This window comes from Puma concolor, chromosome C1 (genome assembly GCF_028749965.1).
Source record: "Puma concolor isolate L17-30 chromosome C1, mPumCon1.1.hap2, whole genome shotgun sequence".
Taxonomy (NCBI): Eukaryota; Metazoa; Chordata; class Mammalia; order Carnivora; family Felidae; genus Puma; species Puma concolor.
Genome location: NC_141674.1, coordinates 6,502,391 through 6,525,693, shown reverse-complemented (window position 1 = coordinate 6,525,693; position 23,303 = coordinate 6,502,391). Strand labels below are relative to the sequence as shown.

The 23,303-nt window shown below is 57.5% G+C and overlaps 1 protein-coding gene across 2 annotated transcripts in view; it reads right to left on the bottom strand.

Annotated features, from left to right (window-relative positions):
* The window catches only part of SPSB1 (splA/ryanodine receptor domain and SOCS box containing 1), an 83,142-nt gene extending 66,807 nt beyond the window's left edge, over nucleotides 1-16,335 (bottom strand). Inside the window, exon 1 of one of the 2 annotated variants that reach the window (XM_086715602.1) lies at nucleotides 14,933-16,335. The gene's annotated coding sequence lies outside the window, so the exon portion shown is untranslated. Of the gene's footprint in view, nucleotides 1-1,334; nucleotides 1,525-14,932 lie in introns of those variants that run through there. The other variant, XM_086715599.1, reaches the window with a different exon arrangement.
* Nucleotides 16,336-23,303: the final 6,968 nt, after the last annotated feature.

The following is a 23,303-nucleotide window of genomic DNA, read 5'->3' as shown; positions in this document are numbered from 1 at the left end:
AAAAAGAGAGGGAGGGAGAAGGAGCCTGCCTGGGTCCTCCCGAGCCGGCACCACCGGCAGGGTGTCCCTGCGCCCGGTCCCCGCACAGCCTACTTTTGAGAACCAGGCAAGGGAAGTCAAGTAACCAGCCCTCAGTAACCAGCAGCCCCACTGCCAGGTTACCATGGGGGGCATGCACACCCTCACTCGCAGAGAAGCACACTCACCCCGCACCGACACACTCACACTCACCCCAGGCACACACGCAGAGACACATGCCCTAACTCACCCACAGACATGCAGAAACATTCAGAGACACACACAGACCCAGAAGCACAGTGCAGACACACACTTAATCTCACACGGACACACCCTCAGACACACCCACACAGGCAGGCTCAGAGACACACATTCACACTGTCACCAGACCTCTTGCACACAGACACGCTCTCAGGCACACACCACACACACACACACACTCTTGTAGCCTCCCATCAGGGCAAGCCACGGCGCCAGGGGCCAGTTAACATTCCAGGAACCTTTGCCTTGAACTTGAACAGGACAACTACCAGGTCCGCACACACCCCGGGCGCGCAGACTGAGCCATCCCGCGGTTCCACCGACCCACCCAGACTGCTCTGGTTTTTCTGTTTTAATCGATTTGCTGACACAACACTCGGCTCCCCCTTGGCTCCCCCTTGGTTGCCGGGAGAAGCTGCGGCGGCTCCGGGACGGCGGAGACGGCGGCGCCGCCCGGGGTGTCGCCCGGCGGGCTCCCCGGGGGAGGCGCGGAGGACAGGGCGGGGGGAGCCCCGAGGGGGCCAGTAAGGGCCGCGCTGCAGAGCCGGGTCCCGACTGGCGGGAAAAGCGAAACTAACTTCGCGGAGCGGGGTCGCGCTGCCCCCGTGTGGGAGGGGCAGGTCAGCGCCCCCGCCTCCACCGCGGGGACAGTCGCAGTCGCAAGAGGCCCCCCCCTCGGGGCGCCCCGGCACCTGGAAGTCGGCGGGGGCCGCTGCGCGTCTGGGTCCCCTCCCCGGGTCTGCGGTAGCTGAGCCTCGACCCCCGGCGCGACGGTGGCCGCGGCCGCCGGGGACCACCGCCCTGTCTCGCCCCCGCAGGTGGGATCCGGGGCCGCCGCGACCCGCAGGCGTCCGCAGCGGCAGCGGCGCTGGGCGGCGCCCCGGCCCCCTCGCCCGGGACCTGTGGCGAGAGGAGGGTTCCCCGCGGGACCCTCAGCCACCAGGTCCCCAGCGCCCAGCCCCGCGCCCACCACTCAGTCCCCGACCGCCGCCATGCCCGCGCCCACCCCGCCCGGACCCCCCACCCACCCGGTGCCCGTGCCCGGCTCTGCCTACCGCGCCAGGGAGGGCCGCCTGCGCCGCCGCCGCTCTCCGGGGCCGAGGAGGCCGGGGCGCCCCGGGCCGCGCCCGCCGCAGGGAGCGAAGTCGTCTCCTCCCGCGGCCCCGGCGCCAGCGCCTGGAGCCTGGTTCCTGCTGCGAGCGCGCGGGCAGCCCGAGCGCGACTTCTGTGCACAGAAGAAAAAGCAGGCGAGGGCTTTAAAGTGCAGGGAGAGAAACGCGCCGGGGGGGGGCGGGGCCGCCTCGCCCCGCCCCTCCCACCCCGCCAGCCCCGCCCCTCGGCTCCCGCCCCGGCCCCGGCTCCCGCTCCCGAGCGCCGGGCGCTGTGCGCCTCAGGGGCGGCCGCGGGGCGCCGGGCGGCGGGGACGCCCCCTGTGCCGCCCCCTCCTCCGCCCGCCCCACCGCCCCACCCGGGGGCCATCGGGGCGCGCGCGGGGCGGCACCGGAGCTTCGGTCCCTCCGGAGGCGTCTTCGGGAAGCGCCGGGCAGCCTCCGCTGGGCGAGAGGCCGGGGTTGCAACACCCGGCGGGCCGCGGCTGGGGGCAGACGGGGGGGGGGGGGGGCGGGGGGAGGGGGGCTTACTAATAATAATTTTTAAAACCTCTTGGGAGGGTGAGGGTTGTTTCAATAACCTTGGGAGCAAGGCCTTGCTTGCCTCATCCGAAATTCCCAGCAGTTTAAAGTTCCGCAATTCGAAGGCACAGGAGAGGAGGACGCAGGGACCGTACTCACAAGGGACCGGACTCTCTGGGCTCCCGGACCTCGCGGGCCCCCGGGCACGTTGGCTCAGGACACACAGCAGGCGGCGCTCCGTGAGTGTTTGTTGAATGAATGCGCAAGCGATTGCCCGCTGTAGGACCTCCAACCCCGAAGAAACTTCTTATAGAGTCTTGGGGCTCTTGGCTCGTCCCAGGAATTTTCCTCCTCAACCCTAGAACTGGGAACGTCCTAAAGAAATTAGTGTGTGTTTTTTTTTAAATGTTTTTATTTATTTTTGAGACAGAGAGAGACAGAGCACGAGTGGGGGAGGGGCAGAGAGAGGGGGAGACACAGAATCTGAAACAGGCTCCAGGCTCTGAGCTGTGAGCACAGAGCCCGACGCGGGGGCGGGGGTGGGAACTCACAAACCGCGAGATCATGACCTGAGCCAAAGCCTGACGCTTAGCCGACTGAGCCACCCAGGCACCCCAAAAGTTTGTTTATTTTAAGAGAGAGAGAGAGAGGAAAAGAAAGTGTGAGTGGAGGAGGGACAGAGAGAATCCCAAGCAGGCTTTTCGCTGGGAGCACTGGGGCTCGAACTCACCAACATGAGGTCCTGACCTGAGCTGAGATGAAGGGCAGAGCGCTTAACCGACTCAGCCACCCAGGCGCCCCTGCTGTGTTTTTTTTTTTTTTTTTAATTAAAAAAATTACTAAGCCCCCACTGACTGCTGTGGTCCGCGTGAGCCTCCGTGGGCATTCTGGAGGCTCAGTTAACATTCCTGCTTCCAGTTGTCTGGGAACCCAGACCGCTGGGGTGGGCAGGCATTGTCAGCAGCCCCGGGGCCCTTGGAATGTAGAGCATGGGACCCCCTCTCGCCACTTTGCAATGCGAGGACGTTAGTTGGCCCAGGGTGTAATAGCACTTGGGACAACTGTGAAACCATCCAGGAAGGCGGGGGCTTTCTTAGTTACTGTTATACCTGGGAGGAGTCTGATTGCTGCAGAGCACAGCCTCTTCTGGGTTCTGGGTCTCTCCCCTGGAGGAGTAAGCACGGAGGGGTGTGTCACACAGGAGGTGTGCACCCCTCGCCAGCCGCTGTCCTCTCCTGGAGCTGTTGCCCGCAGCCTCATGAGTCGAAGTCCTCCAGGCTCCGCCTCTTATTCTGGAGGAGACCTTTGGGGACAGACTGGAGCAGATTGTGTGTAATTCCAGTGGTGAGATCTGTTCATTTAGGGCCGAAGACCTCACCTTTGATGTGTGGGCCCTGAAATAGATGGTTCCCAATTAGGAGTCCTCAGCACCCCTACCCCACCCTCCTTCAGCATTAATCTTGAAATCTCAGCTTTGAGCCAGTTGGGTAATTAGATCCTGCTGACCTAAATTTCCCAAAGGAATCGCTGGGGGAGTGAGCCTTCCTTCTCTCCTCCAGGACTCTGGGCAGGTAGGCAGGACCACGCTGGAAAGCTGGTCATCTTGCGGTGACCCTCTGTGGTACGGGAAGCTGTTGAGCAATTGTGGAGACCAGAAAGGGATATATGCTCATCCTATCAGTGCTGATACTATTGTTTGCTAAAAAGATACAAAACCTTGCAATAGTGTGACATCAGCTGATAAACATCCAGGAATTTGAGGGCTGACTCAAGTCTTAACCGATCTGTGCTCCACTGGGGTGACTAGGGAGGGGAGGGGCTCTGGGCCTGGTGATGCCACCCCCCAACTCCATTCCCCTGCCCCCCCAACCCCTCCCCCTTTCATCACTGGCATCGACACATATAATTCATTCCCTTCTGTAATCTGCCTCAGGAAAATGACAGGAAGAAATTACTAGATAGCAAATTAACATCAGCTGGTTTTTTCTGACGATGGAAAATCTGTCCAGGGAGACCTTGGACACCTTTGAGCCCTTAGAACAGAATCTTCTATCCTCAAAAGTTCTCATCTCCCAGGGCACCCACCTTCTCTGGGTCCCTCTTGCTGCCTGGAGTGAATGGAGAAGGGTTTTAAAATTAGACAAACCCCAGCTCTGCCGTTCACTGCCTGTATGACCTTGAACAAATTACTTAACCTTTCTGAGACTCAGTTTCTCCATCTGTAGAACAGCTCTATGTGTTTCCCATGATTTGCTGGGGGAGGGGCAATCATCCCACAAATACTGAGTACAACATGTGCAGGGCAATGTGTTAGAATGAAATCAGAGGTTTTTGAGGAATTTCAGAACAAGAGACACATTTTAGATATTATTAGTGACAAAACAAACAAACCAACCCCAAAACAAAAGCAAACTTTCCGGGGAAAAGCATGGGATCCATACACGAAAGGGTAGCAAGATTCACCAGAACAGAAAGAACACTGAAGCATATTAATAAAATGTAGGTCCATTCTGCATCCCTAACATAAGATACACTTATCTCATGAAGTGAAATTGAAATCCAGTGGACCTAATCTTACAGAACTTTGATCTTACAGCTTTCGTGAATTAGTACATATTGATTCATTTCCTAAACTCTTGGCCTTAACTGGCTTTGGGTTTCACACAGAGGCATGTGTTGTTAGACAGTGACACCTGCTGGTAAATTATGGTATTGCAGTGTAGCTCTATCAGACATTATTAATCATCAGTATAAAGGGGAAATGTGGAGAAGAATTGGGGGAACTTTAAATGAGACACTAGGTGATAACCAAGCTTGAAGAGACTTCCTGTGACCTTGAGAAGAGATGATCTTGGGCTCATGATACCAATTATTGCAAAGTTCTTCAAAAACACTTGCAGTGAATTAAAAGTGAGCAGGCTATGGTGTTGGTGCCTGTTTTAACTCTTTACCAGAGACTTTCAGTGTGTTTTTTCCCCGTGGGATGACATCTTCAATATTACAGGAAAACCCCATAATAGAAGTAAAGCAATCCTTGAAGTATTTATTCACTTAATCCTTCAGTATTTTTAAAAATTAAATAGTGAAGCACTGAATGAATAAATATTAAACAGCACTACTCTGTACACAAGAGAAAGAAGAGTAAAAAAAAAAAAAAAAATAGACCAGGTTCCTGACCTTAGAAAATTTCAATTTAAGTGGGAGAGACAGACAGTAAATGGTAGGCGAGATCATTTCAGATAGTAATAAGTGATCATAAATAATCACTTGTTATGTAAGTTTGCTCCATGGTCTATTTTTCTTTGGACAGAGATCTGTATTCCATGGCCTCAGTTCATACTCGCTTCAGACTCTACATAAAGATTCTAGAAAGGTCATCCTTCTGTTCCCAGAATGACAGATCAGAGACCTCCAATAGTCAGGAACGTGTTTTTCCTTCCCGTCCCCCACAGCAGGGCTTGGTAGACACCCTGAAAATGAGCCCAAACTGACTGGTCCAGCCTCTCTCGGGGTCCCCCAGCCCCAGCGAGGGGGTCAGCTGCCTCACTCCCTCAGCAAGCACTTACTGGGAATGAGCTATGTCCTCCTCTGTGCCAGGAGCTTGTGAAGTTAACACTGGTCTCACAGAGACCAGTCTGAAGACTGAAGATGGACCAGTTCCCATCCTGAATCCTGGAAGAGCATCTCTAAGATCTTGGCACATTGGTCCTGCCATCCTTCTGCAGAGAGCCCGGCACATGCTGGCTGGGATTGGTGATGCCCGTTCTGGCTGGACTGTTTCCTCATCAGGGGTGCCCTGAGTTGTTCTCCTTAGGGGACACCAGGTTGCAATAAGGAAGGATTAAGGCATCCAAACCCATAAGATGGTCACAGATACATATATTTTTTTTAAGCTAACGTTTGTTGAATGCTTATAATGTGCCAGCTACTGTGCTCTGCGCTTTACACGTATCATCTCCTGTGACCCCCCCCCCCCACCACGAGGTAGGTACTATGATTATCTACATTTGACAAATGGAAAGCTGGGATACAACGTGGCGAAGAAGATCACCCAGAGTCACCCGGCCGGCAAGTGGCAAGACCAGGACTTGAATCTGGAGGCACTCAAAAGCCCCAGCCGTCTGTTGGCCCCGGTTGGACCGACGCCTGTGAACCCAGGATGCCAGGAGCACCAAGGGACAGAGAGAAGATTAAGTGCCACCGTATCAGCCTACGGAAGGGGTCCGGCACAGAACCACAGCCAAACGGGAGACAGACCCGACGAGGAAATGAGTGGACGGCCCCTCCCGGGGGTGGCTCTGCGGCCAGGTGGAGGGTGAGAAGGGAGGTCAGAAGAGTGAGGTACCAGGATGGCCAGCAGTGGGCCCAGCTCCACGTTCCATTCATTTGACGCCAACCCCCCCTCCAGGAACTCCCCACACCATCCACTGCCTACCGTCTCCTCTACACATCCATCCTATGCCATGGGGACTGGGGTTGAAGAGCTTGCCCCCCAAAATCCTTGCCCACACTCAACCTGTGAATACGACCTTATATGGAAATAGGTCCATACTGTCTTCAAGTTAAGATGAGGTCATGCTGCGTTAGGGTGGGACCTAACCCAATGGCACGTGTCCTCGTAAGAAGAGGGAGTGTGGACACGAAGCAGAGTGTGATGTGACGGCAGGGATTGGAGGGGGGTGTTTACAAGCCAAGGAACGCCAAGGATCGCCAGCAACCACTACAAGCCAGCAGGGGCAAGGAAGGATTCTCTCCCAGAGCTTTCGCAGGGAGCGTGGCCCTGCTGACAGCCCGATCTTGGACTTCCAGCCCCCAGAACTGTGAGAGAATACATCTCCTGTTGTCCAAAGCCACCCGCAGGAAGTGATGCACATGGCCTTCATCACCTGTCCCCTGGATGGCCGCCACGGCCTCCTCACCCGTCTCCGTGCTGGCACTCACGGCTCCTCCGATCCGTTTCCTGCTCGGCAGTGAAAGTGTTCTTTGCAACATACCTACGGCACGTGGGCCCTAGTCACGCTCTTCCCACAGGGTCCAGGATTCTTACCGTCCCACCCACCCCTAGGCTCGAGGTGGTCTGGCTTCTGCTGCCCCATCAGCCAGCTCTGCGTGGCGACCTGTCCCACCTCTCTGGGCTCTGCTGCTTTCCTCCGAGTTCCACGCTCCCTCCTGCCTGGGAGCATCGCCCCACAGCCTCTCCACCTGGATTTCCATCCCATGTGTGCTTTCTGCAGCCGCCACTGGTTTCTCCACCTGTTCCCAGCTCCCACTCTACCTGACCTGATCATTGTCTCCTACCGCCCCCTCTCCCATTTACTCCACCCCACGCTCGTCACAGCGAGAATTTTATACTTACTTATCTCAGACCTTGGCACACATGGGCCCTTGTAACAGTCAGCCGTTGCTGTGTAACAAACCACCCCAAAACTATGGCTTCCAGCCACGATCATTTATGCTCGCTCACATTTCTGCAGCGGGGAGTGGGGAAGCAGCTGGTCCTGCTGGGCTTAACCGGGTGACTGTGCTTTGGGTGACTTTGCCTCGTTTGGCTCATTGATCTGCTCTGTATGCTCATCCTGGGACTCAGGCAGAAGGCACACTGGAAACCCCTGGGAAGCCCCATGGTGCCAGCACATTTCAATCTCTGCTTGAGTCATGTCTGCTCACCCTCCTGCCCCGCATTGGTCAAAACCAGTCACACGGCTGAGTCCAGTCCTCAATCAGTATTTGTTGACTAAATACATTTGCTTGAACAAGATTAGTCATACGGAAATGGAAGGATAGTCATTGGAAAGCAAGGGACAAGGGAGGAAGAACTCCTTGGGAGGGTCCTGAATGCTTTGCATGGTTGACACGCCCCGGTCCCCATGCTGGACTTCATGAAAATGTCTCCTGGCGACCCCACAACTGTCAGCATTATGCTCCCGTGGGGAGAACACAGGACACTCCCCACCTTCCCCGCAGGGTGAGAAGCACCATCCCTGCTAGGCCCTGGGGGGCCTGCTGGGAGAGGAACCACTCCCCCCTTCCCTCCCGCTATCTATCCTTCAGTACACCGGCCCCTCGTGCCTCACTGCCCACGGCTGCCGGCCGGTCAGGCCTGGGCGTTGCTGTCCCCCCTCTCCCCACCCCCAACTTTTCTTGGGAACAACTGCCCAAGAGATCCGGAGGGAATTAGTGATAAGGAATTAAAAGACGAAGCACTACTTGGCTACAGAAAATACACACACACACGCGCGCACACACACACACACACAGATACCAGAAAGGAAATGTTGTAATCTTAGCATACCACGTGGCTCAGCTGTTAAGAATATTTAGATAATCATAATAATGGACACAGCGAATACTGACTTACTCCAGTGTCGTGATTTAACTCCAGTCTGAAGCCGGAAGGAAACCACGGAGCGGAAGATGGTGATGGTGATTGATATAATAATATTAACGGCCAACGCTCATTGAGAGCCTATTATGTGCCAGGCCCAGCACACGGGCAGGTCCACTGCCTGCTGACACGACCCCGACGGGGTGCATACCAGCACCCCACACCACAGCTAAGGAAACCGAGCACAGATGAGGTAAAGAACTTGTTCAGGGTTGCTCCGCCGTAAGTGGCAGAGCCTGGTTTCGAACCCGGGTAATCTGGCTCGAATTATTCTCTTCTAGGTAGTTCCTTAGATTTTAGACATTTAGGTGATATTAAAGTGAAAAGACATAGGAAACCGTGGTATGAGCAGGCTATTGAGAAATATGGCGGTAGATATCCAATATAATGGCCCAAAAGAATCACAAGTAGTCACTTCTTGGGTGAAGCATTTGGGCGTGGGGGTGGGGCAGGAAATGGTTTGGGTTTGCTTGTAGGTAGCCCTCTGGTATTTTAAAAACTACTTGCGTGTCTTATTTTGATTCAGATACAAATCAAATCGAGAAGGGCGCCTGAGTGGTTCAACCGGCTAAGCGTCCAGCTTCGGCTCAGGTCACGATCTCTCGGTCCGTGAGTTCGAGCCCCGCGTCGGGCTCTGGGCTGATGGCTCAGAGCCTGGAGCCCGCTTCGGATTCTGTGTCTCCGCCTCTCTCTCTGCCCCTCCCCCACTCACTCTGTCTCTCTCTCTCAAAAATGAATAAATATTTTTAAAAATTAAAAAAAAAAAAAAAACAAATCAAATCAAGAAAAGGAGCTTCCAACGGTACAAAAGGGACCCCCAGTCTCCCCCCACCAACCTCCAAGAGGTAAGCCTCTGGCCGGCTTCCTGTGTGTCTTCTAGACCTGTCTGGGCTCTCTAACATGGGGGCTGCACACCACACCCACCAGATCTCCCTTTTGTATCTCTCCCCTTAATGATCTGTCTCAGAGATGGCTCCCCTCGGGGTCTCTCTAGAGTTCCACTGGATGGTTCCATGAGCATCTAGCCAGGTCTACCAGCTGCAGGGGGACCTAGGTGAGCTCTTCCCCAGGTGCCTGAGGACCTAAACGGAGTCAGCCACCAACACGTGGGAGCAGAGCCATCAAACCCAGTGGCCTTTTGTCCCAGGGAGAGTTCACACCCAGAAGGAGAGCTCCTGTCCCGGCCACTCGCTACTATTGGCACAGGCCCACGGAGGATCTCGGGGGAGGCAAGGTCAGCAAGCCAGGTGGCCTTGAACGTCAGAGCCTCCCTGCCCCCTTCTTGGTTTTGGGGTCATCTGGCTTCCCTCGTCCTGTGACAGATGCCCAGTACCTCTCTGGGTGAGTGGTGCTCTGGGCTCCCGGGTCAGCTAAGTGCCAGCCTGCTCCTCCCAGACGCCTCCAGGAATTGCCGCAGGAGAGAGGGAGCCCCCTCCCTGTCCTCGGCCCTGTCATGTCTCCACCGCCCCCAGGGTTGCATCTGCTCGGTATCCAGGAAGCTGAGTCTGGGTGAGGTCCCCGGGGTGCCCACTCAGAACCCAGAAGGAGGAGGACTCGGGCGGAGTGAGCTGAATTTCCTTTCTATTTAAAGAAAAAACCCAAGTCAATATTTTTAGGTGCCAGCTAAGAAGTTGCTTCCTTTGCGCAGGGTCATTGTCTGTTGCGCGGCTGGGTGGTGGCTGACCCAGCCTGCAGAGTTGGGGAGGGGAGAGGAGGAAGAGGAGGAGGAGGTGGAGGGAGTGGGCGGGGGTTGGGGGTTGGGGAGAGTTTCCGTCTCCCTGAGCTGGTTCAGGACAGATGCTGACATCTGGTTTTAAGGGAGGGGTCTGTCCCTGCCCCCTCCCTCCCCACCCCCCCCCCCCCAACCAGTGGGTTGGCCCGGAGCTCCAAAAGAAACTTGCAGGAAATTGGTGGCAATTCGAACCCAGGCTCCTTCTGGCCTCTGGGTTGCATTTGGATACCAGACCACCCAGGCAGCTGGCACTTGGCAAGAGTGGACTGAGCTCTGTCTGGAAGCACATCTGGGAGACGCTCCACGGCGGACGCCGAGGGCCAGGGCCATCTGCGGGGCTGTCAACCTGTGTCTTTCTGTGCCCAGAAGGGCCCGTTGCAGGAAAGCATTCCAGGTGCTTCTGCAGCTTGTGTGTGTGTTGGTGGGGGGCGGTCGGGAGGGAGGAGGTCACCTCTATTCTCCCAGAACAGCTGGGAAGGACGCAGGACCGGCAAAGGCCCGGAGAGAAGCTCTCTGCCCACCGCCCCCCCTTAGAAGGTTCTGGGCTTTGGGGCAACGGATGGGGGAGGTAGAGGCTTCGTTGTGCTGAGACGGGGCCCTTCGGAAAAGCGAGGGCAGGGGAGAGGCTGAGCGGGAGGCCTGATGGACAACTTTGCCTCGAATGGCTACGGTGTCGACAGTTAAGGGGGCACTGAGAAGACTGTGCTCTCCAAGGGCCCAACGCATACTTGCGGGGCAATGTGAAATCAAAACAGCTCATTGGTGGCTCCCAGGCCACCTCTCCCTGGAGCCCCGAGGTTCCCTGTCACCCGCAGCACCTAAGAACGCTCTGTTCATTTCCTCAGTGCAGGGCCGGGTCTCATCTGAGGGCCAGAGTGGGCCGTGTGGGCAGAGCCGGCAGACCCAGTCCTCGGCCCCTGATGGAAAACACACGGCGACATGGACTGACAAGCCGCTACGCTGACAGAATCAACGAGCACCTAGTGGGCGCCAACTGTATACCAGGTAACGGGGCCATAGCGATGGGTAGGTGGCCCTTGCTGGGCTGATGGGGAGGGTGCCCAGTGACAGATCACAGCCTGGTGTGGAAAGGGAGGCCCCTGCTGGCCTCGCTCTCGGCTGAGTCCCTGGTGTGCCCCCCCCCCCCCCCGCCAGTCCCCGCACTCATAGGTATCTGTAGACTGAACGAATGACTCCTTGTGTGAGCTGTTTTGGCAGCTGGACCCACCCCCTTCTTGCTGGGCCCTCACGCCATGGCCACCTGGTGGGACCCCTCCAGGGCTGGAAACTCCTCAAGGACCCCTACCGCCCAGGAAGTGATTCGCAAAGTTTTCCCTCAAACCACCCTCACCCACCTCAAGCGGGACTATTCTTGAAGTCTCGGGTTTTATATTGGAAAGGGATGGAATTTGGCTTTTTTTTTTTGCTCCAGGGGTTGTTTTAGGGTGAAAATAATATCTTCCTAGGGCGCCTGGGTGGCTCAGTGGGTTAAGCATCCGACTCTTGATCTCGGCTCAGGTCATGATCTCAAGGTTCATGAGTTCGAGCCCCGCCTCAGGCTCTGTGCTCATGGTGCGGAGCCTGCTTGAGATTCTCTCTCTCTCTCTCTCTCTCTCTCTCTCTCTGCCCCTCCCTCACGTGTGCGCATGTGCTCTGTCTCTCAAAATAATAAACTTTAAAACAATAATAATATTTTCCTTCAATTCTGGGAGCACAGTTTTTTTTTTTTTTTCCTAGAACATGGTGCTTCGTTTGTCCTGTGTCTTCAAGTCTCCCCAACTCTGTGTGGTGATCCAGTCTGAGAAGTCGGGAACGACCTGGGAAAAGGTCCACGCTCCTTGGTTGGCCTTCGAGGCTGAGGGTCTGGCCTCTGTCACCTCTGCTGCCCGCACTCACCACTGGGACTGCCCTCTCCAGCGGCACAGGACTGCGTGTGGCCCCGTACCCAATTCGGGCTGCTTTAGGCCTCCTGCCTGGGATTCCCCGTGAGGCCCCCCACCTCCTCTCCAGGTCGATGTCTACTCAGCCTTCAAGACTTGACTCGGCACCTCCTCTTCCAGGAAGCCCTCCTGACCCCCAGGTGGGGCCCAGTGCTCCGCCTGTGTCCTCCGTAAGGCCCTCTAGTATCAGGCTTCTAATTTGGTTCTAGAACGATGCCTCCTATCCACGCTGTATTATCTAGGATCCTTTAATTGCAAATGACAACAATCCAATCCGATTGGTTTAAGCTGGAAAACAAGGGAGACTGATTGGCTCACAAAACTGGAGCGGGGACGAGAGGAGCAAGCCTCGGGGGTGACAGGGACGTTGGAAACCCTCTGTGCCTCTTGTCTAACTGGCTGCTTTCTCTGGGACTGGAGCCCTGGCTGCCTGCTCCCCAGGAAGACACACAAACAGCTCGCAGCCACAGGGGAGAACGCTCTTTTTCCGCCAGCTCCAGCCCGTGGCGGAAAGCGTGCGGGCTGGTGCAGGCCTGGGCTGCCGACGGCGTCGGGGCTGGGGGGGCGGGGGGCATTCCCACCCCCGGGCCTGAAGGGCCAGTGGGAAGGAACAGCTACTGAAGCCCCAGGGAACAGACAGAGGCCATGCTGCATGCACCCTGGGACCTTCCTGCAAGGACGCGCCCACCCTTCTCAGCTGGGCGGTAAGTTACCCACCCCTCTCCCGTCCCATTACTGATGGACCGGCTGGGGCTGGAGATCCGGCCCGTGTAGACCCACATCCTGGGGCCTAGACTGGGTAGGGGGGAGGCCGATGGAGAGGGGAGCAAACCGAGCTGTGCTAAAGATCGGGCCCCAGAAAGGGGCTCGGAGGCCGCTCTGCTGGGCTGGGGGACCTGCCGGAGGGGAGGTCCTGAGTGGGTTCCGGGGCTGGAGCACGAGGACGGGGCGGCCCGGAGCCGGCAGGGGGAGGAGGGAGGGCGACGAGGGAGTCCCTGGTCAGGAAGAAGGAAGCCTGTTGGTGGAGGGGTCACCAGGGCGCTCTTTCTCTGGAAGCTTGCCACCAAGAGGCCCTCCTGTGCGGCCCTCAGAGGGGAGGCCGCAGCCACAGCCCCCCGCCCAGCCGCATCTTGGGGTCTGCGAAAATTCTCCGTGACGGCGCCCTGAGTTATAACACCTGCAAGGAATCGAACCGTGGCGGAGAACGAGAAGCCGTGGAGGCCGCATTTTGGAGCCACTGAGGGCCGTTCCGGCAGTTTCCTGTGGTGGGGGGGGGGGGGGGGGCGGGAGCTGCGTCTGTGTGCGAGAGACCCGAGGCCCCTTCTGAGTGTCTCCCCCGGAACTCTGCGCTCAGCAGGGGTGGCCATCGAGCAGGCCGCCTGCCTGCGAGGCTGGCAACCACCACCCCTGGGTTTCCCGGGGCGGGGATGGCTGCTTCTGCAATAACTTCAGAATTAGCAAACCTTCGTGGCGGACGTTTCCTTCTCCGGAACACGGGATAACTGCGAAGATGGTTATTGCTATTAACGAGGCGGCCCCGATTTCTAAGGACCCATAGGCGCCGAGGAATGGGAAGCTTTTCTAGCACGGGCTCGGCCCGCGTGATGGATCCACGCAGACACCTCCTGGTGCTGTCATCACAAGGCCCCACACTGGACACAAAGTCCTCCTCAAGGTGTCCCAGGCGGAGCCACGAGCCCCACGCCCTCTCTCCCTCTGGCATCTCGAGCCGGTCGGTGCCACGAGCCGTAGGCAGCCCCGGTTCCCTTACAGGAAAGCCTATCTGCACACACAGTACGGGCTGCCGTGCTTGAAATCAGAATTTCAACTCAACAACGAGTAACGCTTTAAGCGTAACATGTCCCAAATGTTGCATGGGACACAGGTCCACCAACAGTGCATTTTTGTTCTTTATCTGAAATTCCAAGTCACCTGCAGGTCCCGTAGATTTAGCCGCTGGGTCCGGCAACCCTAACGAAAGCCGGCTGAAGCCGGCTTCCTGGCCACACTGCCCGACGTCCCTGAATCCAGCCTCGCTGAAACGGCTCCCGCTCGGGGCCTTCCGAGGACAGGAGCCCGGCACCTCCTTGTTCTTTCGGACCTAGTTTGAAGTTGGGCTTCCGTCACTTGCAACCCAAGGTTAAAACAGGCGATGATGAAGGGGCGCCTGGGTGGCACAGTCGGTTAAGCGTCCGACTTCAGCCAGGTCACGATCTCGCGGTCCGTGAGTTCGAGCCCCGCGTCGGGCTCTGGGCTGATGGCTCAGAGCCTGGAGCATGTTTCTGATTCTGTGTCTCCCTCTCTCTCTGCCCCTCCCCCGTTCCTGCTCTGTCTCTCTCTGTCCCAAAAAAATAAATAAAAAATAAACGTTAAAAAAAAAAAATTTAAAACAGGCGATGATGAAGGGGTGCCTGGTGGGTGCAGTCGGTCAAGTCTGATCTCGGCTCAGGTCATGATCTCTCGGGCTCGTGAGTTCGAGCCCCGCGTCGGGCTCTGTGCTGATGGTGTTGAGCCTGCTCGGGATTCTGTGTCTCCTCCTCTCTGCCCCTCCCACACGTGTGCGCATGCTCTCTCTCTCTCTCTATCTCTATCTCTCTCATAGATAAACTTGAAAAAAAATGTGTTTTTTTAATTAGAAAATAGCCAGTGATGAAGCCACAATTCGGGTAAAAAGTAACCCGGTGGCCCGGGAATCTCAAACTCCCCGGAAAACTCAAAATGTAGCACCAGGGGCTCAAGACTCTTGAAGGAGGGTTTCGGGATCTGGTGCCCTGGCTGCAAACTCTCCCCTGCTTTTCTTTCTGGGCCACTGATTATTGCCGTGGTTATAATTACTGTCCTATCGGAGTTTGTTTTCCAATTACAAAGTAATTCATGTTTACCGGGGCACTTTAAACCCCACATTTCTGTACATTTAAAAGAATAAACAAGTTGGGGTTTCTCCCCCCCCCCCCCGCATGAATACCTTCTGTTACAGCATTGTCTCCAGTAGGCAAATGTTAGATTCAACATCCGTGTTCAGTGACAGAGGACGGGGAACGTTCATCTGGACGCCGCTGTCCCTCAGGATGTGACGCACGCGTGGAAACGAAGTACGAAGACCGTGAGGAAACACAGAGAATGTTCATGAAAATACACGCATACAATAAAGCAGAACACACACCCCTGTGATGGCAAAGGTCACGTGTCCCAGGAGGGGTCCCCGAACGCGAAAACAACAGATAGAGTGGCAGGCAGGCATCGTGGATAATTTTTCCCCATTTCATGTCTTTTGTGTGGTATTTTTTATCCATAACTAGAAATCCAAGGGGGAGAAGTTTCACCTTTACCAATTTACTTCCCTCGTGGTTGGAAGTGGGAAAGGGAAGAGACCTCAGCTTTGCAGCCCCCATGATTCAATTAACACAGGGAATAAACGAGGAGCAAATAATAGTAGAAATGGGGAGTCACCCTCCGGCCCAGCCCCCGCTTGGCCGTCAGGCAAAGTCGCCCCGGTTTGGTGCAGCCTGCAGGCTTTGGTGGTAACCCTCCCCACCGGCTACCACCCTGGCTTAACGACATTCTCTGCTGTGGATGACGCTCTCGGGGGAAGCAGGCAAGAGCTGAGCCGGCCAAGGTGGGGCCCCCCTATCAGCTGGAGCCCGCGTCTGGGAGTCCGACGGAGGCTGGGGACTGGTCGCGGGTCGGCCACTGGCTGGGAGCCGCTGGTTTGCCCAATGGCAGCATCTTCTGTCCCCGGAGCACCTGCTTCTGAGATGACCCAGTAGTTAAGGGTGTAGACTCGGGCCGGACAGACCTTGGGCTTTACCACTTGATAGCCGTGGCCTTCGGCAAGTTAGGGAACCTCATCAGAAAAACGAGGCCTCTCACTCGCGCTGTGTTAGCTGCTGTGCGGTGGCAATGGCCTCTTAGCTTCCTGTGACCACGAGCTCCAAGCTGGTGGAGGTCACTAGTGACCTTCGAGAGCACTTTTAACAGAGCAGTGCAGGTGGATGTAGCTAGGAGGCCACTACGAAATCCATTCGTTCCGAACGGTCTGTGTGTTAAAATGGTGAGAGCTGACAGAGGAGGTGGGGGGACTTCCCAAAGATGGGCGTATGAACCCCCCAGAAAAGGAGAGGTGGACGGTTCAAGAGAAGGCGGAGCATAAGCTCCATGAAGAAGAGGCTTTGGTCCCTGCGGGATGCCCTGGGCTGGAACAGAGCCTTGAGCCAGTAGCTGCCCGGTCTCTAAACTGAGCACCCCTTCTCTGGGGCCTGGCGCCCTGAGGCTGGGCTGTGCAGGGCTGCGTGGTCAGCCGGCACCCCCCGAAAGTGCTGGCAGAGGGATTCATGCAGCCAGCACACGGGGGGGGGGGGGGCCCGGCCTCGATGAGATGGGGCACAGAGAGGGAGGATGCACACTCAGGAGACACACACACACACACACACACACACACACACACACATCAGTGAGAACTCCAGCCTCTTAAACATTTCACATCCTTCTAACGTTAAAGAGACTTTTGTGGAAAGTGTAGGTATTGTGTGGAAAAAAAAAATATTTATGTGGATTCAGTAAGCCCTTGAGTTTGAAGTAAAATTATTAATGCACTATTGAAATTGAGATGAGCTCCAAGAAAAGGATCTCATTTTTCTAGAAAATTTTTTATGTTTATTTATTTTTGAGAGAGAGAGAGAGAGAGAGAGCACAAGTGGGGAAGGGGCAGACACAGAGAGAGAGACAGAATCCGAAGCAGGGTCCAGGCTCCGAGCTGTCAGCACAGAGCCCGACGCGGGGCTCGAACTCGCAAACCTCGAGATCATGACCTGAGTATGCTTAACCGACTGAGCCACCCAAGCGCCCCTGAAAATATTTTTTATCTCTTCTATTTGTATCTGTGTCTTGCAAGAAGTTCACCTCGTAGCACTATCGCTCGTTTCTGGGGGATTGAAATGAATTTTGTCCCCCTACATTTCTTTGGGTACTTTTCGCCACTGTTAGAATTCAGTTACAACAAGCATGCGATATTTATACAAAAATGTGTGATTTTGTTTTTCTCTAAAAAAAGCCAATATGCAAAGATCTTACAGTGGTTAATGCTGGGTAGAGGCAATCCGGATGGATTAGTATTCTTATCTTTGTGCTTTTCTGCATTATTTTTTCTTTCAGTTAAAGATAAAAGCGTATGGGGCGCGCCTGGGTGGCTCAGTAGGTCAAGCGTCTGACTCTTGATTTTGGTTCCGGTCACGATCTCGCGGTTCACGGGTTCGAGCCCTGCGTCGGGCTCCACGCTGACAGTGGAGAGCCTGCTTGGGATTCTCTCTCTCGCTCTCTCTCTCTCTCTCTGCCTCTCTCTCCGCCACTCACATTCTCTCTCTCTCAAAATAAATACACTTTCAAAAAATAAGCAAAAAAAAAAAAATAATAAAAGCACATGGAGTGGAGGGAGGGCGTAACTGATTATTTCCAACAATGCTTCTTCCAACAAAAAATACATCGGCAGTTGCCACAGGCCCAGGGCTTGGGATGAGAGAGGGGAGGGGCCGTGTCCATGCAGGACGCAGGGGTGGGTGAGGCGGAGCAGGCACATCACACCTGCCAAGGCCCGGCAGCCGCACGGACCTCCCGGTCTTGCTCTCCACCTGCAGTAAGTGGGAAAGTGCCAGGCGTGGGGTCAGCCCGTGCCCATCTTCCCTGGTGCCAACACGAACTCTGGCCCCCGTTGCGGCCGCTGCCACTCCGGCCCACTGTGAACGGAGGGGATCCGGTCCCCCCTGGAGAGGATGACACCCACCAGGCTCCCTTCTGCCTGCCACACCCACCAAGGAGCCCCGGGCGCTGGACGCACCCTGTGGAAGCCTCGCAATCCCAGCCGCCAGCCCCGTTCTCCTCTCCTCACCCACAGGCACCTGTCTGGGGCCCCACAGCACGCCCTCCCGAGCCTGTCTCGGTGACTCTCCCCCAGGCCCCTGCTGGGGTGGCCCCCTGGCATTACCGAGATGACCCCGCTCAGCACCTCCTTTCGGGGGGAGGCACCGATGTCTGGTGACCCGTGGACGATGACGCCTGGACAAGCCCTGAACCCTTCCAGCTGACGATTCTTGCCCTGCTTTCCTGACTGCCCTTCATTCATTCATTCACTCATTCACACACCGCCTGCACAGTACACACCCAGAGCCTCTGCGGTCTGGGTCCTCAGTGGACAGGTCAGGGACGGCTGGGCAGATGGGGGAGAGGACAGAGGGCAGTCCCCATCTGTCGGGGGCCGGGCAGGCAGGCTGACGGCCTCCAGGGCTCTGGCAGTGGCTCCACAGAGCCGGTAGGGGCCTCTGGAGGAGACATTTAGGCCAGCACCTCCTGAGCGTGTCCACCAAAACCTCCTTCTGTTGTCTGCACAGCCCTCCCTCCCGCCCTTCTGACTTGCTTTCCAAAAGCTTTGGTCAATCGGGGGCGCCTGGGTGGCTCGGTCGGTTAAGCGTCTGACTCTTGATCTCAGCTTAAGTCGTGGTCTCCCGGTTTGTGAGTTTGAGCCCCTGCAACAGGCACAGAGCCTCCCTGGGATTCTGTCGCTCCTTCTCTCTGCCCCTCCCCGGCTTGTGCGCGCTCTCTCTCTCTCTCTCTCTCTCTCTCTCTGTCAAAACAAAAATAAATAAACTTACAAAACAGAACAAAAAAAGCTTTGGCCAATCAGGAGGAACGGTCCAGATGAAGCGCTAACCAACAGCCAAAGCAGCACAGCGCTGGGCCAGCCAGAGCCGGGGCGGGCACCCCGACTGATGAAATCCCGGCCCCACACGGAGGGATCTGCCCTCTTGCTTGGCCCGGATCGCCTGTCGGGTCGGCGTCGGGCCCCCGCTGGGCTTCCTGAGACACCCCCCCACCCCCACCCCCAGCTGCAGTGGCTCTTGCGTTCCCCGCCACAAGTGACAGCCCCGTTCTCGCGAGGTGAAGCCCTCGGCCCCCAGTGGTGGGCAGATGGCTGCCAGCAGCTCCAGGGCGACACGCCCTCAGGCTGGGCTCTAGGGACAGGGAGTCGCTTCTGGCCATGTCCTTGGAAGCACTCTGATTTGACCGACTTGGGCCACAGGACCCCCGGAACCAGTCGCTGCAGCTGTGGGCACTGGATGTCTTGAGCCGCCAGGACCCCCGGACACAGTCCAGGGAGGCTCCCTGGGGGGGGGGGGGGGGGGAGCAGGTACGGGTGACTCTCCGGGACCGCCTTCACGGACGCTAGCTGGGCAGCGAAGCCTCAGGTGTCAGTAGGCAGGGAGCCTGCCTCCCCGTGTTTCTGGAAGGACGGCACCACCTTCCCTGCAGAGAGTGGGAAACCGACACTGATTTGTCCCCCAGCTCAGGGCCACCCCCCACCTCAGGAAGCCTGTTCTCTGCGCACTTCCCAGGCTAAGTCACGGTCAAGAACTGACTACGGCCTCTGGTTTCCAGCCTTCATTACCGCCCACGGGCCTTCCCTTCTTCCCCTGGGGACTCTGGGCGTGTGTCTGTCCCCCGTGCCTCTCGGTCCCTGGGGACCTCGCCCCTTGTGGATGTGCCTGCGGCTCCTGGTGCCGCCTTGTGAGGTCACCAAATCGGCCTGGGTCCCACAACCAGCAAATCTCTGGCTCCTGTACCCCCAGTAGTTCTGGAGTTTCGTCTGACTCCCCCAGAGTCCTTATGTTCCTGGGAACATGGCACGGGTCGGAGGTGAAAATCAGGCAGAGGGCATGAGAAGACCAACAACGCCATCAGGCCCCGCAGCCTTCAGAGATGCTCCCTCCTGGTGCCGCCCCCTCAGACACCACAACACGCACCCTCTGGGCAAGGTCTTCCCCACCTGTCGCGCTGCCACCAATGCTAGGGGGACCGTTTAGGGACCTATGAAATCCAGTCACGGCGGGGGGTGCTGAGGGCCCTCAAGCAAATGGGATGCACCTGGTGGGGCCAGACAAGCCCGTGTCTGCAGTGGGGACGTAAGGATGTAAGCAGGTCCTCACCCCCAGGACCTAACTGTCCCTCCCCCACCGCCAGAACAAACCCAGTGCCGTGACCAGGTCCGTAACCCGCCCCACTCCATCTCCCAGAGGAAGGACGAGCGCGAGAGTTTTGGCAAAACGATTTTATTGTTTAAAAAATAAGTGTCACGTCTGACATACAAAAAGTCATTTTAAAAACTCGGTTCTGAATGCGTCTCACGGTCTGAGACATCTTTAAGTAGCCACTATTTCCATAAAAACCAGGGGCAGTTTCTCTTTGCACAAAAAGGCAGGGCACATTCCTGCTGCTTGGCGGAGAGGAGCCTTCATGCCCGCAGTCTCCCCACCGCACGCGGGACGCAGTCCCTCTGGGAACAGAGCCCCCCGCGGCACAGAAGCCCAGGACCCAGTGTCCCGGTGTGGGACAGAGAGCGCCCGGACACGGCCCAGACTGCATCACGCCCTGGTTCCCGCGCCGGCCCCACACCCCCTCCAGGTCTCTCGCTGGCACCGGACCCACTCGGCCTTCCCGGCTGGAAGCACGCGGCCCTGCACTCCGGGGTAGCGACCGCTCTCGGGCCCAGCGGAGGCCCTGCCGGCTGCGCTCAGCCCTGTTCTTCCAAGAGGAAGGGCCCGGGAGGGTCAGGCGGTCAGGGCACACCTCATGGCGGGTGCCCTTGGGGCCCTCGATCAGCGCTAACCCAGGGTCCTGGCCTCTCCCAGTTACGAATCTCATGACGTTTTACGACTGACCTTTCTAGGCTTACGTAGCGGTACAGCTAAAGACCCAAACTGGGCAAATTTGGGCCGTGTCTGTTTACACTTCCGCTTTCAAAGCTAACATTCAAATATGCTCCCCTGGGCTCTCGGCCAAAGAAAATGCGTTTCCTTGGCCCTGCACCAGAGGGGCAGACAAGGTGCAGAGGCTTCCTTTCGAACACCTGAGAGCAGCACGAGAGGTCCGCACAAAGACCGGCCTTGGGAATCAACAAGTAAGCAGAAGCACAATTAATCTAGACCTCCTCCGCCCCGTCCAGCCTTCCAGGCAGATACAGAGGCGCGGATGCGTCCCGGGAGGGGGCGGGGGATCTGCTTTGCCAACAGATGCGCCCCCGGAAGCCGGCTGGAGAGGAAGTTTCCCCCAAAGGGATCGTTCTCCCCAGCTTGCTAGGATTTCGGAAATGCCTCCTCAAATCTCTCGCTGCCCCTGTCCCGTGCTGGTGACAGCATTACTGAGCTTGCACCTTGCGTAGCAACGGGCCTGGGGCCTCAGGTGCCGTGCTCACCCCCCACCTCGGGCTGCCGGTGCGGGAGGTGGGAGCGCAGGCCCCGGAGAGGACCTCGGCCACGGCCACGGCAGGTCCTCGGGAACACAAGCTGCTCCCAGGTTCCTGCTCCCCAGGGGAGGGAAGGCAGCTCTAAACGGGGGCGGCACCCTGCTCTAGCTGACCGGGCGCCAAGAGGCGGGGGATCCAAGACCACGCGGCGCCCACCTCGAGCCCCAGGCCGGCAGCACGAGGCGGACGCCGGACCGCGGGGACTGTGGCTTGGGTGACCCACCGGTTGGCAGAGGGAAGACAGCAGGCAGGGCCCTGACCCTCTTCCTCCAGGAGGGGCCACCTGGAGGGTGGCCAGGGGGGCACGGGAGGGGGACAGGCAGCAGAGGCTACAGGTAAGCATGCGGCCGGCCGGCGGCCGGCCTGGGGACACTGGGAGGCGGCCGCCCTCTTAAGGCCCTGGCCCCTCCAGCCTTTGTGTTTCAAAGGGTGAGCGCGTGCGGATGGCGCTAGCCTGCCACCCAGGGTGCCACCGGCCTCTCCTGTGCCTTGCTCCTTCCCGAAAATGCTGCCAGGTAGCGCTCCTTCCGGAACACGCTGCCAGGCAGCTTCTCTCAAGTGGACTGAGTTCTGCAGGGTCCCGGGTGCTGAAGACAAAATCGAACTGGATAAAACTGATGCCGAGTCTGCTTATGTGAGGCTGCATATGTTTTTATGGGAACAAACTGTTCCGGAAAACTGAATTGCACGCAACACCCCGCCCTGCCACACACACACACACACACACACACACACACACACACACACACACACGGTTCTGTGGAAGGTTCTCCCTTTCTCTGTCACACTGTCCTCAGCTCTCTGTGCCAACGGGGAGAGGAGGGACCCAGGCAAAGCAGGAGCGTGCCCTGGGCACAGGGACACGAGCCTGTGCCTTCGGGAGCACTCCCCTGGAGGAGCGTTCCCAGCCAGGTCACTGGCAGAGCTTGGATTCTGCGGCTAACGGTGGGGGGAGGGGGGGGGCCGGTGGGAAGAAGCCGCTGTCTGCAGAGACAAGAAGCAGGGAGGGTCACCAAGACACGACTATTTTCACGTGCGGTTAGCAGAAACCTTTGCTCCCAGATCAAAATCAGACTCTCAGCCTACAACCACCTGGAAAGTCCCTCAACTCTTTCCCCACAACAAATGGTAATATGCTCGTTCTAGAGATGCTAATTTGACGAGGAGGGGCCCTTCCGCCTCGCCTCGTCCAGGTCGACAGCGACAGCGAGGGCACACAGGCCGCTGACTGCCTCCCCAGGGAGCCGCTCCGGAACCGGAACCGCCGCTCTGGGCAGGAGGGGGCGCCACGGGGCCAGCACCCCTGTGGTCATCAGAGGCCTCCAGCTTCAGCTTCCAAGCCATCAGTAAACAAGGACCCCTCCACTTGCCTCACGGGGTGGCTGACAGGGTAGCAGAGACCGAGCGAGCAAAGCCTGAGTGACGGCTGACTCCCCAGGGAAGGTGTGTTTCTTGCTGAGGATCGGGGTCCAGAGAGGGTGAAGGCCTTCACCCCCCGGGGGCCCAGTTCTGAGAACGGCTTCTTCCCAGCACAGGGACAAGGGAGGGAAAGGGAGACGCAGACACGGAGTTACTGGCTGTGTCTCCTGGTGGCCTTTGCTGGTGTGATTTTTAAGATGGCACTTGACCGTGGAGAAGAGGATCCTGGGGCCCTCTGCCCGCCCCCATCCCGTGCACACAGGTGAAGGGGGGCATTCTGAGGCAGGGCCCTCCTCTAAGCACCGGCCGTCCTGGGCTCACCCCCGCAACGACTCACTGTAATTCAGAATGGTGACATCAGAAGCCTGCTGGCCCTACATCCTGGAGGCCTCCGTGGGCACGTGGGGGGCCCTTTCTCTCAGTGCTGCAGCCACAGAGGACGAAGTTCCTAAGGAACACACGGGCGGTGCTCGGAGCCAGCAGCCCAGGGAGGCAGAACGTGAAAATGGGAAGAAATGCACCCGGGAACTGCTAGGAGGGGCTTCTCTCTGGTCACACGCGGAGAGGGCAGGGATGGCGCGAGAGCGCCCCCATGTGGCCACAGGTGGCACCCGGCCTGCAGCCACCC